Source organism: Chiloscyllium plagiosum, unplaced genomic scaffold (genome assembly GCF_037043375.1).
Source record: "Chiloscyllium plagiosum isolate Xiang-an unplaced genomic scaffold, Cpla_swu_hap1 HiC_scaffold_1, whole genome shotgun sequence".
Lineage (NCBI taxonomy): Eukaryota > Metazoa > Chordata > Chondrichthyes > Orectolobiformes > Hemiscylliidae > Chiloscyllium > Chiloscyllium plagiosum.
The window spans coordinates 48,679,830-48,690,419 of record NW_028270139.1 but is presented as its reverse complement, the minus strand read 5'-3'; positions in this window follow the sequence as shown (position 1 = coordinate 48,690,419).

The window sequence follows — 10,590 nt, the reverse complement described above, 5'->3', positions numbered from 1 at the left end:
ACTTGGGATTCATTACTCTCTGAGGTATCTGGCGGTGCTTTGGATCACCTTAGATGGATCCGTACATCTCTTTGACACGGCGGAGAAGGCAAGAGACTTTGTGGACAAATGAACCTCATCTGAACAATTTAGTAAGTACAAATGTACAAACGACCAACACATGAGACTAGACTTTGCAAAGAGAGTAAAGAGATAAAACAAAGGATTCCACATCAGAATATCTGTAGCATTCAAACAAGACAGATGAAGGGAGAGCTTAAATAGAAATGAATATGTACAATCTGGTAGCAATTACAGAGACAAGGCTGCAAGCTGACATGGATTAGGACGTGAATCAAGTACAGGAATTTAGCAATGACAGGAAGCCAGTTTAAGGTGAAGGGGTGCGTCTTAATTAATAATGGTAATAATATATCTAGGTCAATATCCTGTAAGTCCTTTCTCAAATGTGGCGTACCAACACCCAGCGGTCTGCAGTGGTTCAAGAAGGCATCTCACAACCATCTTCTCAAGGTCAACTAGGGATGGGTAATAACTGCCAATCCAGTCAGCAATGCCCAGATCCCATCAATTCTTTTTTTTAGGAAGCTCAATGCAAAGGGATGACTTAGGTTCAGAAAACCAAAGATGTGGGCAGAAATGAGAAATAGTAAAGGGCAAGAAGTCATGTGGGCATTGGTGTATAGGCCACCTAATGATAACCATTTGATTGGGTGCAGCATAAAGGAAGTAACAGTACAAGGTTGTCAGAAAGGTTCAGCGATAATCATTGGAGTTTTAAATCTACACATTGAGTGGAAAATTCAGTTGGGCAAATGTATCCTAGGTGTGGAGTTTACAGACCTTTTTACATTAGGTTCCTACAACAACACATTTGGAGCCAACTAGAAAGCAATGAGATAAGATTATGATTGCTTGGCTGAAGTGCTCCTATGTAGCAGCAACCAATTGAGAGAGGTGTGTGGGTCTGAGACTTTTGAAAAATTTAAGTAAGAGATATTATGATGGTATGAAAGCAGAGCTGGCTGAAGTGAATTGGCAAATTAGGTTAAAGGATTGCAGTGGAGGATGTTTCAGAATATACAATATAGATACATTTCAACCAGTAAGAAAATTTCCAAGGGATAGACTTATCAGCCATGGTGAACTGAAAATGTTAAAGATAGTATTAAACAGAAAAATATGATTGTGCACAGTCAGGTAGCGACGTCAAAAGATTGGACAGAATGTAAAAACATGCAAAAAAAATCAAAATTTAGTTGAGGGAGAAATAGAGAGAAACCTGGCCAGAAAGGTAAAACCAGGTCGAGGGCAGCACGGTGGCATAGTGGTTAGCACTGTTGTCTCACAGCGCCAGAGACCCAGGTTCAATTCCCGACTCAGGCGACTGACTGTGTGGAGTTTGCACGTTCTCCCCGTGTCTGCGTGGGTTTCCTCCGGGTGCTCCGGTTTCCTCCCATAGTCCAAAGATGTGCAGGTCAGGTGACTTGGCCATGCTAAATTGCCCGTAGTGTTAGATAAGGGGTGAATGTAGGGGTATGGGTGGGTTGCGCTTCGGCGGGTCGGTGTGGACTTGTTGGGCCGAAGGGCCTGTTTCCACACTGTAATGTAATCTAATCTAATTAATAGGAGCCATTTTTTGTCAGAGTCAGACAAAGGAAGATGGTTGTACTTGTTGGAGGCCAGCCATCTCAGCTCCAGGAAATCTCTTCAAGAGCTCCTCAGGGCAGTGTCCTGGGCTCAACCGTCTCATCAACAACTGTGGTTAGAGACAAAAAAAAACTGCAGATGCCGGAATCCAAAGTAGACAGGCAGGAGGCTGGAAGAACACGGCAAAACAGGCAGCATTAACAGGTGCAGAGGTTAACGTTTCGGGTATAACCCTTCTTGAGGACTGGGGGTGGGTGTCAGGGGAGCTGCAGATAAAGAGGGAGATGGGGCAGGGTGGTGAAGTGGGGATAGGTCAACCTTGCCTCCATTATAGGGTCAGAGTTCACTGCCTGTCACTGGCCACTCGGGTGTTCTTTTTCTTCTGGTGGTGGAATATGAATACAGATTTCTGCACTCGTTTCTTCGCTGTGTCCTACACTTATACGCACACGACATGGGTGTTGGGGAGGGGACTAAAATATATTTAAATAAAGTCAGAATTGAGAGTGCTTGCCTATAATTGCACAATATTCAGCATCATTCACAATTCCTCAGATAGTAAAGTGGTCCATGTTCAAGTGCAGCAAGACCTGGACAATATCTAGGTTTGGGCTGACAAAGAGCAAGTGGCATATATGCCACACAAGTGTCCGGTAATGACCGTCTTCAACAAGAGAGACTTTAACCATCACCCTTTGACATTCAATGGCTTTAGCATCACTGTATCCCCCACTATCAACACTCTGGGAGTTACCATTGACCAGAAGCAGAACTGGATTCGCCATACTAATGCTGTGGCTAATAATCCTGCAGCAAGTAACTCACCACCTGACTTTCTAAAGATTGTCCACCATCCAGAAAGCACTAGCCAGGAGTATGATGGAATACTCCCCACTTGGCTGGATGAGTGCAGCTCCAATAACATTCAAGAAGCTATCTGGAAACCCAATTCTCATCCAGATAAGCTGAAAGAACCTCAGACCTGTTGGACAATTGCAAAAGGTGAGGCTCTGGTGCTCTGTCCCCCGTGGGTCCCCTTACCTGCTTCATGCTGTCAGTCAGTCAATCTCCTTCCCTGAATACTGACTAAATCAGATAACTCCAACCTAACAAGAGTCACAGCCTCTTGGTGCAAATAATTGAGGTAACATTCCCCCCCACTTCTGTTACATTGTAGTGTCTGTAGCTCAGCCTCCAGTTCATGAACTCGGAGAAGAAGCTGCTTGATTTACAGATACTTGTCACTGATGTATTTAGATTAGATTCACTACAGTATGGGAACAGGCCCTTCGGCTCAACAAGTCCATACTGACCCTCCACAGAATAACCTGCCCAGACCCATTCCCCTACCCTATATTTACCCCTGACTAATGCACCTAACACTATGGGCAATTTAGCATAGCCAATTCACCTGGCCCGCGGGAGGAAAACGGAGCATCTGGAGGAAACCCACGCAGACATGGAGATAATGTGCAAACTGCACACAGACAGTTGCCCAAGGCTGGAATCGAACCTGGATCCCTGGCACTGAGACAGCAGTGCTAACCACTGAGCCACCATGCCATCCTACTCTGGACCAAACTGGTATCCTCAAACTCCCACATTCTGCAGCTGTGATACAACTCCATGCCATGCATCATTGATGTGTTCTAAGGAAACATTTAATAACTTTATTGAACTTTATATTTAACTATGTTTTTGTACATTTTATTAATTTCACTACCAGTTGCTTTTCTATGTTGAACCTCAAGATTAGAAAAGACTTTAATTACTTAGCAGATACTCACCAAATAACTGGTTTTCTTCTCCTGTGACAGTATGATTCCATTTCTGATGCTGAAGAATGTTTAGGGAAAGCTAATTGTCCAGTTGTGTTTCTGTGATGTTGCTTGCATTGTTTTTGTAAGTTAATGGGCCATTCTACTGTTCATTGACTCAACTGCCATCTCATGGACCAGTAATGATCTAACTTAATTTGAATGATCTAAGTTTAAACTTTGCATTTTGTGACTTCGAGGCCTCAAGGCTGCCGTTGAGGTCCTGAATCATCACATCCCTTCTGCAAATTAAAGCCTTCACCTGATGACGTATTCAGGAATAATTTTCATCTTTATCTCTTATTTACATGCCAAATACTCCGAGTTCTGGATGTGGATTTTTTGTCAGGCAACAGAGAAGATTTTGAAACTCCATTTCTATTGATGAGGCGGGCTACCTTTCAAGCACTTGCCATTCCTTGCTCCAGGAGTGAAACTGGATGGTCTTTTTGGCAAACTAGAACCTTCAAGATGTGATTTCCATTGATATCAAGGTTAAGGTGCACAGTCAATGTTGCATTTACATTATATATTAAACTGATACTGTAGAAGCGTTTTTCCCTGAGAGGGAATGAAAACTCAGGAAGCAAGCAGAACTCAGGCAAGTGGAAGCTTAAAATCATACACCACCAAGTTATAGTCCAACAGGTTTAATTGGAAGCACTAGCTTTCAGAGTGCTGCTCCTTCATTAGGTAGTTGTGGAGTACACAATTGTAAGAATTTATAGCAAAAGTTTACTGTGTGATGTAACTGAAATTATACATTGAAAAATACCTTGATTGTTTGTTAAATCTCTCATCTGTTAGAATGACCATGATAGTTTCACTTCTTTCATATGTAAATCACAAAACTTTCTTTAAAATTACATTCTCAGGTTAACTTTAACAATTGGTGTCAGCCAGATAATATGTTGAAGGTGTTTTCGCCCCCTGTCTGTGCCATAATGTTTAGACTGATTCTAATCTAAAAAACGAGTTAACCTGAGAACGTAACTTTTAAAACAAGTTTTGTGTTTTACGTATGAAAGAAGTAAAACTAACATGGTCATTCTAACAGATGAGAGATTTAACAAACAATCAAGGTATTGTTCAATGTATAATTTCAGTTACATCACACTGTAAACCTTTGCTATAAATTCTGTGTCTTACAACTGTGTCCTCCACAACTGCCTGATGAAGGAGCAGCGCTCCGAAAGCTGATGCTTCCAAATAAACCTGTTGGACTATAGCCTGGAGTTGTGTAAGTTTTAACTTTGTACACCCCAGTCCAACACCGGCATCTCCAAAGTGGAAGTTTATTCATGCAGAAACCGGTTAAAGCAGGGAGAGAGCCAAGAATTTTCCCTGAACCAGGCCTCGATGTACAAACTATATTATTTGCTTAATCTTTGGCTCAGATCAGAAGATAGATCAATGTTACACGCTAACGCATGCAATAAAAAGTAGTGTTTTTATACATTTCTGTATTACAATGATTACATACAATGTAACTAAGTCCATCTCTTCTAATCCATACACCCAAACCAGTAAAATACCTAATCAGTGATAGATGCCCTTTTGACCAGCAACAGCTTCCCATGATCTCATGGTGTTTAACAGACACTATAACCTCTAGGCCTTGAGATCTTTCTAAGCTTCCTGTTCATTTGCATTCCAAAGTTTATTGCTATACTCCTTCGGGCCTCTCAGGCTGGATTTATCTGTAGCGACGGTTTGAATTTGATTATTTATTGTATCTCGTGCTGTCTTTATTAAATTCAGTTACCCACTGTCCTAATTATGCTTGCAAAAATACAAAGGACAGTTAGTTTCAACTTGTTGCTTTAAGATTTGTAATATTAGGAAATCTTAAGATTTGTTAGGAAGTTAGTTAAATACAGCTTTTCCTACTCAAGAGTACTTTGGGCTGTAAGCAATCTAGTTTGTTCAGAGCGCAGAATGGTATTCCTGAAGCTAATTAACTTTCACATCTAGATCTAAATGCTTTTTCTTTAATACTTTTATTAAGCGTTGGTTATATGTATATATTTTTATGCTAAAAACTATCCTTACAATTCCCAAAGGAATATCTATTTAGAACATATTGTAGAGTAATTCTTTTCAAAGAAACAACTACAAAGTAACTGTAACTGTTGTTCTGGTAATGACTTAAGGAGGCGACTGGGCTTATCTCATGCCTGGTGTTCATTCATTCACTGGGGCAATTACTTTTCCATTAATGAGGGCTAGGATTAGTTGCTTGTCTATTTTAGAGACATGCCTTTATCAGTACTCTGTGGAATTGGGTACTCGTGGCCTTGGCGTAACTTTGTTCAAAGATATCATTTTCTTTAATTAAAGGCTGGAACAGACTGTTAGACTTATTTAACACCTGTCAGCCATTTTGTGTTTTAATTCGAAGGCAGGTTGTCTCTTTCTGTTTGTTGGTCACATTGTGTGAGCAGACATGGGCCATTTTGTTGTAAGCATGTACATTATGCCCCGACAGATGCCCTCATCTATTTGTTGGCATAAAAGATCCCATGATTCTATTTTAAATAAAAGTAGATTTTTCCCTGATCCTCTGGTAACATTTATCCTTCCAAAAAACATACCTAGTATTATCCCATTAATATTTGAGGCTCCTTATCTCCCTCAGTTGTTCTGACTGTCTACAATTATTGTATTTTAAATTTTAGAATGGAGATCTTAATTATTGCTGAGATTTAAACTTTTTTTATTGATTCAAAGTCTTGGTGTATTTTTGGTGCTATGCTTTCCACTCTCATTTCTCAAAATGGGGATGTTGCTGCATCCATCATGCTGTCTGAGGTTGAGTTGATTCAAAATCCAAGATTAGGGAATAAACTTGCAAATTTTCTCATTTCTTTGTACCTCTGTGTTACAGACTGACCACAGAGAATTAACCATGAGCCCAGTGTTTGCAGAATTTACTCTAGTCTTGCCTCTCCCTCTTATGTGTTATCCATCTGTAACTGTACAGCAAATGTGGACCTTTAAAGAGACTCTCAATTCTCATTTTTACATTACTCATGAATTCCTTTTCTCAAGGTTTGTTTTTTAAACCTGTGTCTGGGGATTGTTGGTTAAAAATTGAGAGCCTGAGAGTTTTTTTTCCTGAGTGTAAATATTCAGCGCCAACTATTGGAAATTACTGTTTTGGTGATTAATAAATGAAGTTTAGCAGAATGATTCCTGGGATGGCAGGTGATCTATGAAGAGAGGCTGGATCAGTTAGGATTTTATTCAACTGGAATATAAAAGAATGGGGGGTGATTTTGTAGAAAATTCTAACAGGACTAGACAGAGTAAATGCAGGAAGGTTGTTTCTGCTGACGAAGGATTCCAGTACCAAGTATCACAGTTTAAGGGTATGGGATAGACTATTTACGACTGAGGAGGATAAATTTCTTCACCCAGAATGTGGTGAGCCTGTGAAATTCTCTGCCCTAGAAGGTGGTTGCGGCCGAAACATTGAATGTTTTCAAGGAGGAACTAAGAATAGTTCTTAAGGACTAAAGGGATCAGTGGGTATGGGGGGAAAGCCATGATCATATTTAATGAGGGAGTAGGTCAAAGGGCTGAATGGCCTCCTCTCACTCCTCTAATTTCCATATTTCTACGTCCTATTTTTGGTTATTAACAAATTAATAGTTAATGATGGATAATTTATGAAATGGATTTCCAAGTAATTTTCAGAATGCATGTGCTGATAATGCTCAGTTCAGTAATTTCCTCACTTTGTCAAGGGACAAACAAAAATGATACATTTTCAAAACTAAATAAATGTTATTTAAAATTTAAAAAGTCATAATTTCTGATTTTGCATTTATGAAATATATATTAAAGAACACAAGGTTTGGAAACCATCTCCAAGGATTACGGGTAGAGCTTCTGTGGTTAGCAATTATCACTTACGAGTATGATTGTTCCCCCACTCTCTCCCCCAGGAAATTCTGTGTCTCTGGTTGCTGTTTCTGTGGGTCCATGTGTGGCTGATGAGCCCGATCCTCAAGCCACATCTCCAACCACACATTTGGCAGGTATTTTCAGGAGATGGCATTGAGATTGTTGGAATTATTTTCTCCAGTGCCTTTACTGTATTTCCTCCTGCCATTGAGTGTTCTCAAAGAATTGTCCACCTTCATACAGGAGGTTCCTCCAAGTTGGTTTCTTCTGAATGAAGGTTTCCCATGTGTTAACAGTTATGTTGCATTCCTTGGGGGAAGCCTTCAGGGTGTCATTGAAACATTTCCTCTGTCCTCTTCTTTGAGTACCTTTCTTGAGTTGGGTGAAGATTTGCTTTGGCAGTCATAACTCAGGCATCCTAAGCATGTGGCTAGCCCAGCGGAGTTAGTTTCAGATGATCATAGCCTCGATGCTGGTGCTGTTAGCTGCTTCAAGTATGCTGATGCTGGTAAGCCTGCCCTCCCAGTAGAGAATCCGGCTCAAACAACGTTGATGGTCATTCTCAAGGGTCTTGAGGTTTCATTCCAGACAATTGTTTTGCCTGCTGTTGATGAAGGTTTGTGTTCCAGGTCCTAAGATTGAGTTTCTCATTGGTTTTCAGTCTACAAGTAGATGAGCCTGTTGGTTGCGTTTTCCAGCCAAGTTGGCGATGGACACCTTTTCTAGCACCTTCCCCGTGCAGGGCTGAGCAGAGTTGTGGGATGTGGGAAAAATAGTGTTACTTCTGCAATTCCATTTACTTATACAAAGTAAATGAACTCACACCAGTGTGTAATTGTTTTAGCCAAGAGCTGAGTCAACAAGAATGGAAACTATGTGGAGGAAATACATAATTGTTTTTGTATTAGCTAAAATTGTATGCCAGAATGAAACGTGACTGCAAAACAATGGTAGATATTACAGGCGAATAGATAAGATGCTGTGAGGGGAGGAAATTAAGCTAGATACGCCTGTACAAACAGTAGGTATAAACATCTGTTTCCCCACTTTTACAGAGACACAGGAACAAACCCCAATTAAAAGGGTCATAAGGATCAGTATGGTAGGGAAGGTACAGATGGAAGGAGTAGATAATGGTGAAGAAAGAATATGCCTAACAATGACCTACAGCGGGATGAGGTCAAACGGCCTTGTGAGGCCAGAAATAAGCATTTTGTCACAGACAAGGCCGGATAAGGCAAGAGATAAACAGGAGTAATAGGTGCCAGTCTTAGGGAAGTGGAAGATGTAAACAGGGGAGGAGCAATGTAAAACAAAAGAAACCAAATTATATAAATGTTGTGTATTAATTGAATTTGAGGTGTGTATGTCCCCTGCCTGATAGACACTGGACATCACACCCTCTTGCAAGTGTAAAATAAAGGACACTACTGATTCAGACTTTGTCTCGGACTGCAATTATTGAAGTGTGTGAGCTTTGTTTCTCACAGAGTGAATCCTGAAGAAGGCTGCTCAGCCTTGGGGAAAACCACCAAGATACCCTGCTGTTCCTATTCCAAGAATGAAATGATAGGTTGTGGAATTTGACTCTATGTGCCAATCAAAAGCTAGGAGCTTCCAAATCTCAGAATCAATGCAAAGTATTTTTGTATAGGGTTTATAAGGGAGACCGGTGTGACAGGTACAAAGGACCCATGTAATAAAATAATATTCATTGGGGGTTGGTTAGCTCAGTTAGCAGGATGTGGTGCAAAAAGACACCAACAATGAGGTTTCAATTCTCACACCAGCTGAGGTCACCATGAAGGTCCCGCATTCTCAGCCTTGCCCCTTACCTGAGGTATAGTGACCCTGAAGTTAAACCACAAGTCATCTCTCTCTCTCTAATGAGAGAGCAGGCCTATGGTCCTCTGGGACTTTTATAATATCCACAGATGAATAAACCAAAAGCTGTGACAGTGTCACAGTTAGTAAGATAGCGGATGGACAGTGAAAGATTAAATAGGAGACACAGAAATCGTGGAACAAGCAGAGAAAACAGGCAGGGTGACCAATTCTCACATGATAAGGGTAACTTAGACTTGCCACAGGGGTTTCAAAATTCAGAAGGGGGACGGGGTGTTCTTCAGACCTAAATAGTGTGGGGGAGGGGTTTAGGATGAACAACAACATTTATGATGCCCCTGCTGGCCCAGTTAATCATGTGCAGACGCAGCTCACTCCACTCAGACTCACCCTGGAGATTTCCAGGACCTTGAAATACAGGGTAAGGGCCAAAGTATCAAAAACAAGGGATTAAACCCTCATAGACAAGTAAGATTAAACCACTTATAATTATTATAGGCATGTTGGAAAGATTTTACAACAGAACAAGCATCTTCAACTGTTTCATAATAATGTCATATGATTGAAATTTATAAAAATAATGAGGGGTATAGATAGAGTTAATGGTAGTTGTCTTTTCCCTAGAGTAGGGGATTTCAAAACTAGGAGGTACATTTTTCAGGTGAGAGGAGAAAGATTTAAAAAAAAGGGGCTTTTTTTAAAACAAAGAGCGGTTCCCGTGGAATGAGCTTCCCGAGGAAGTGGTGGTTTGGGGTATAGTTAAAACGTTTAAGACTCATGGATAAATACATGATTAGGAAAGGTTTGGGGGGATATGGGCCATGAGCAGGTAGGTGGGACTAATTTAGTTTGGGATTATGTTGGGCGTGTGCTGGTTGGACCGAAGGTTGTGTTACCGTGCTGTACGACTCTATGACCCTGGATGCATGTGTAAACATCGCTTATAAACCTTCAGAGAGAGAAGGGAAATGAAAGCACAGGTTGGTAGCGGTATTGGTCAAGATGCTGCATAAAGATGTGAGTTTACTGCAGCCTCCCGCCCAGTGGAAGATGAAGGGAGAGGGGCCGTCAGCATCACTGATTTGATCCACAGCCAAGTTTCTCCCCGAGCCTGGCTCTGATCCATCCTGATGAAGGGGTTTTGCCCGCAACGTCGATTTTCCTGCTCCTCAGATGCTGCCTGACCTGCTGTGTTTTTCCAGCACCACTCTGATCCATCGCACAGAGTGCAGCCTGGTCCAGAGGCTTGGGCAGCGATCCCCTCTCACTCACCCACCCGCCCTCACTTCCAGAGGGCAGCACAGCCACAGTCTTCAGCATAACCCAGTGGTCCTTCTATTGACATCAATGCATGGACCTCAAACTGTCT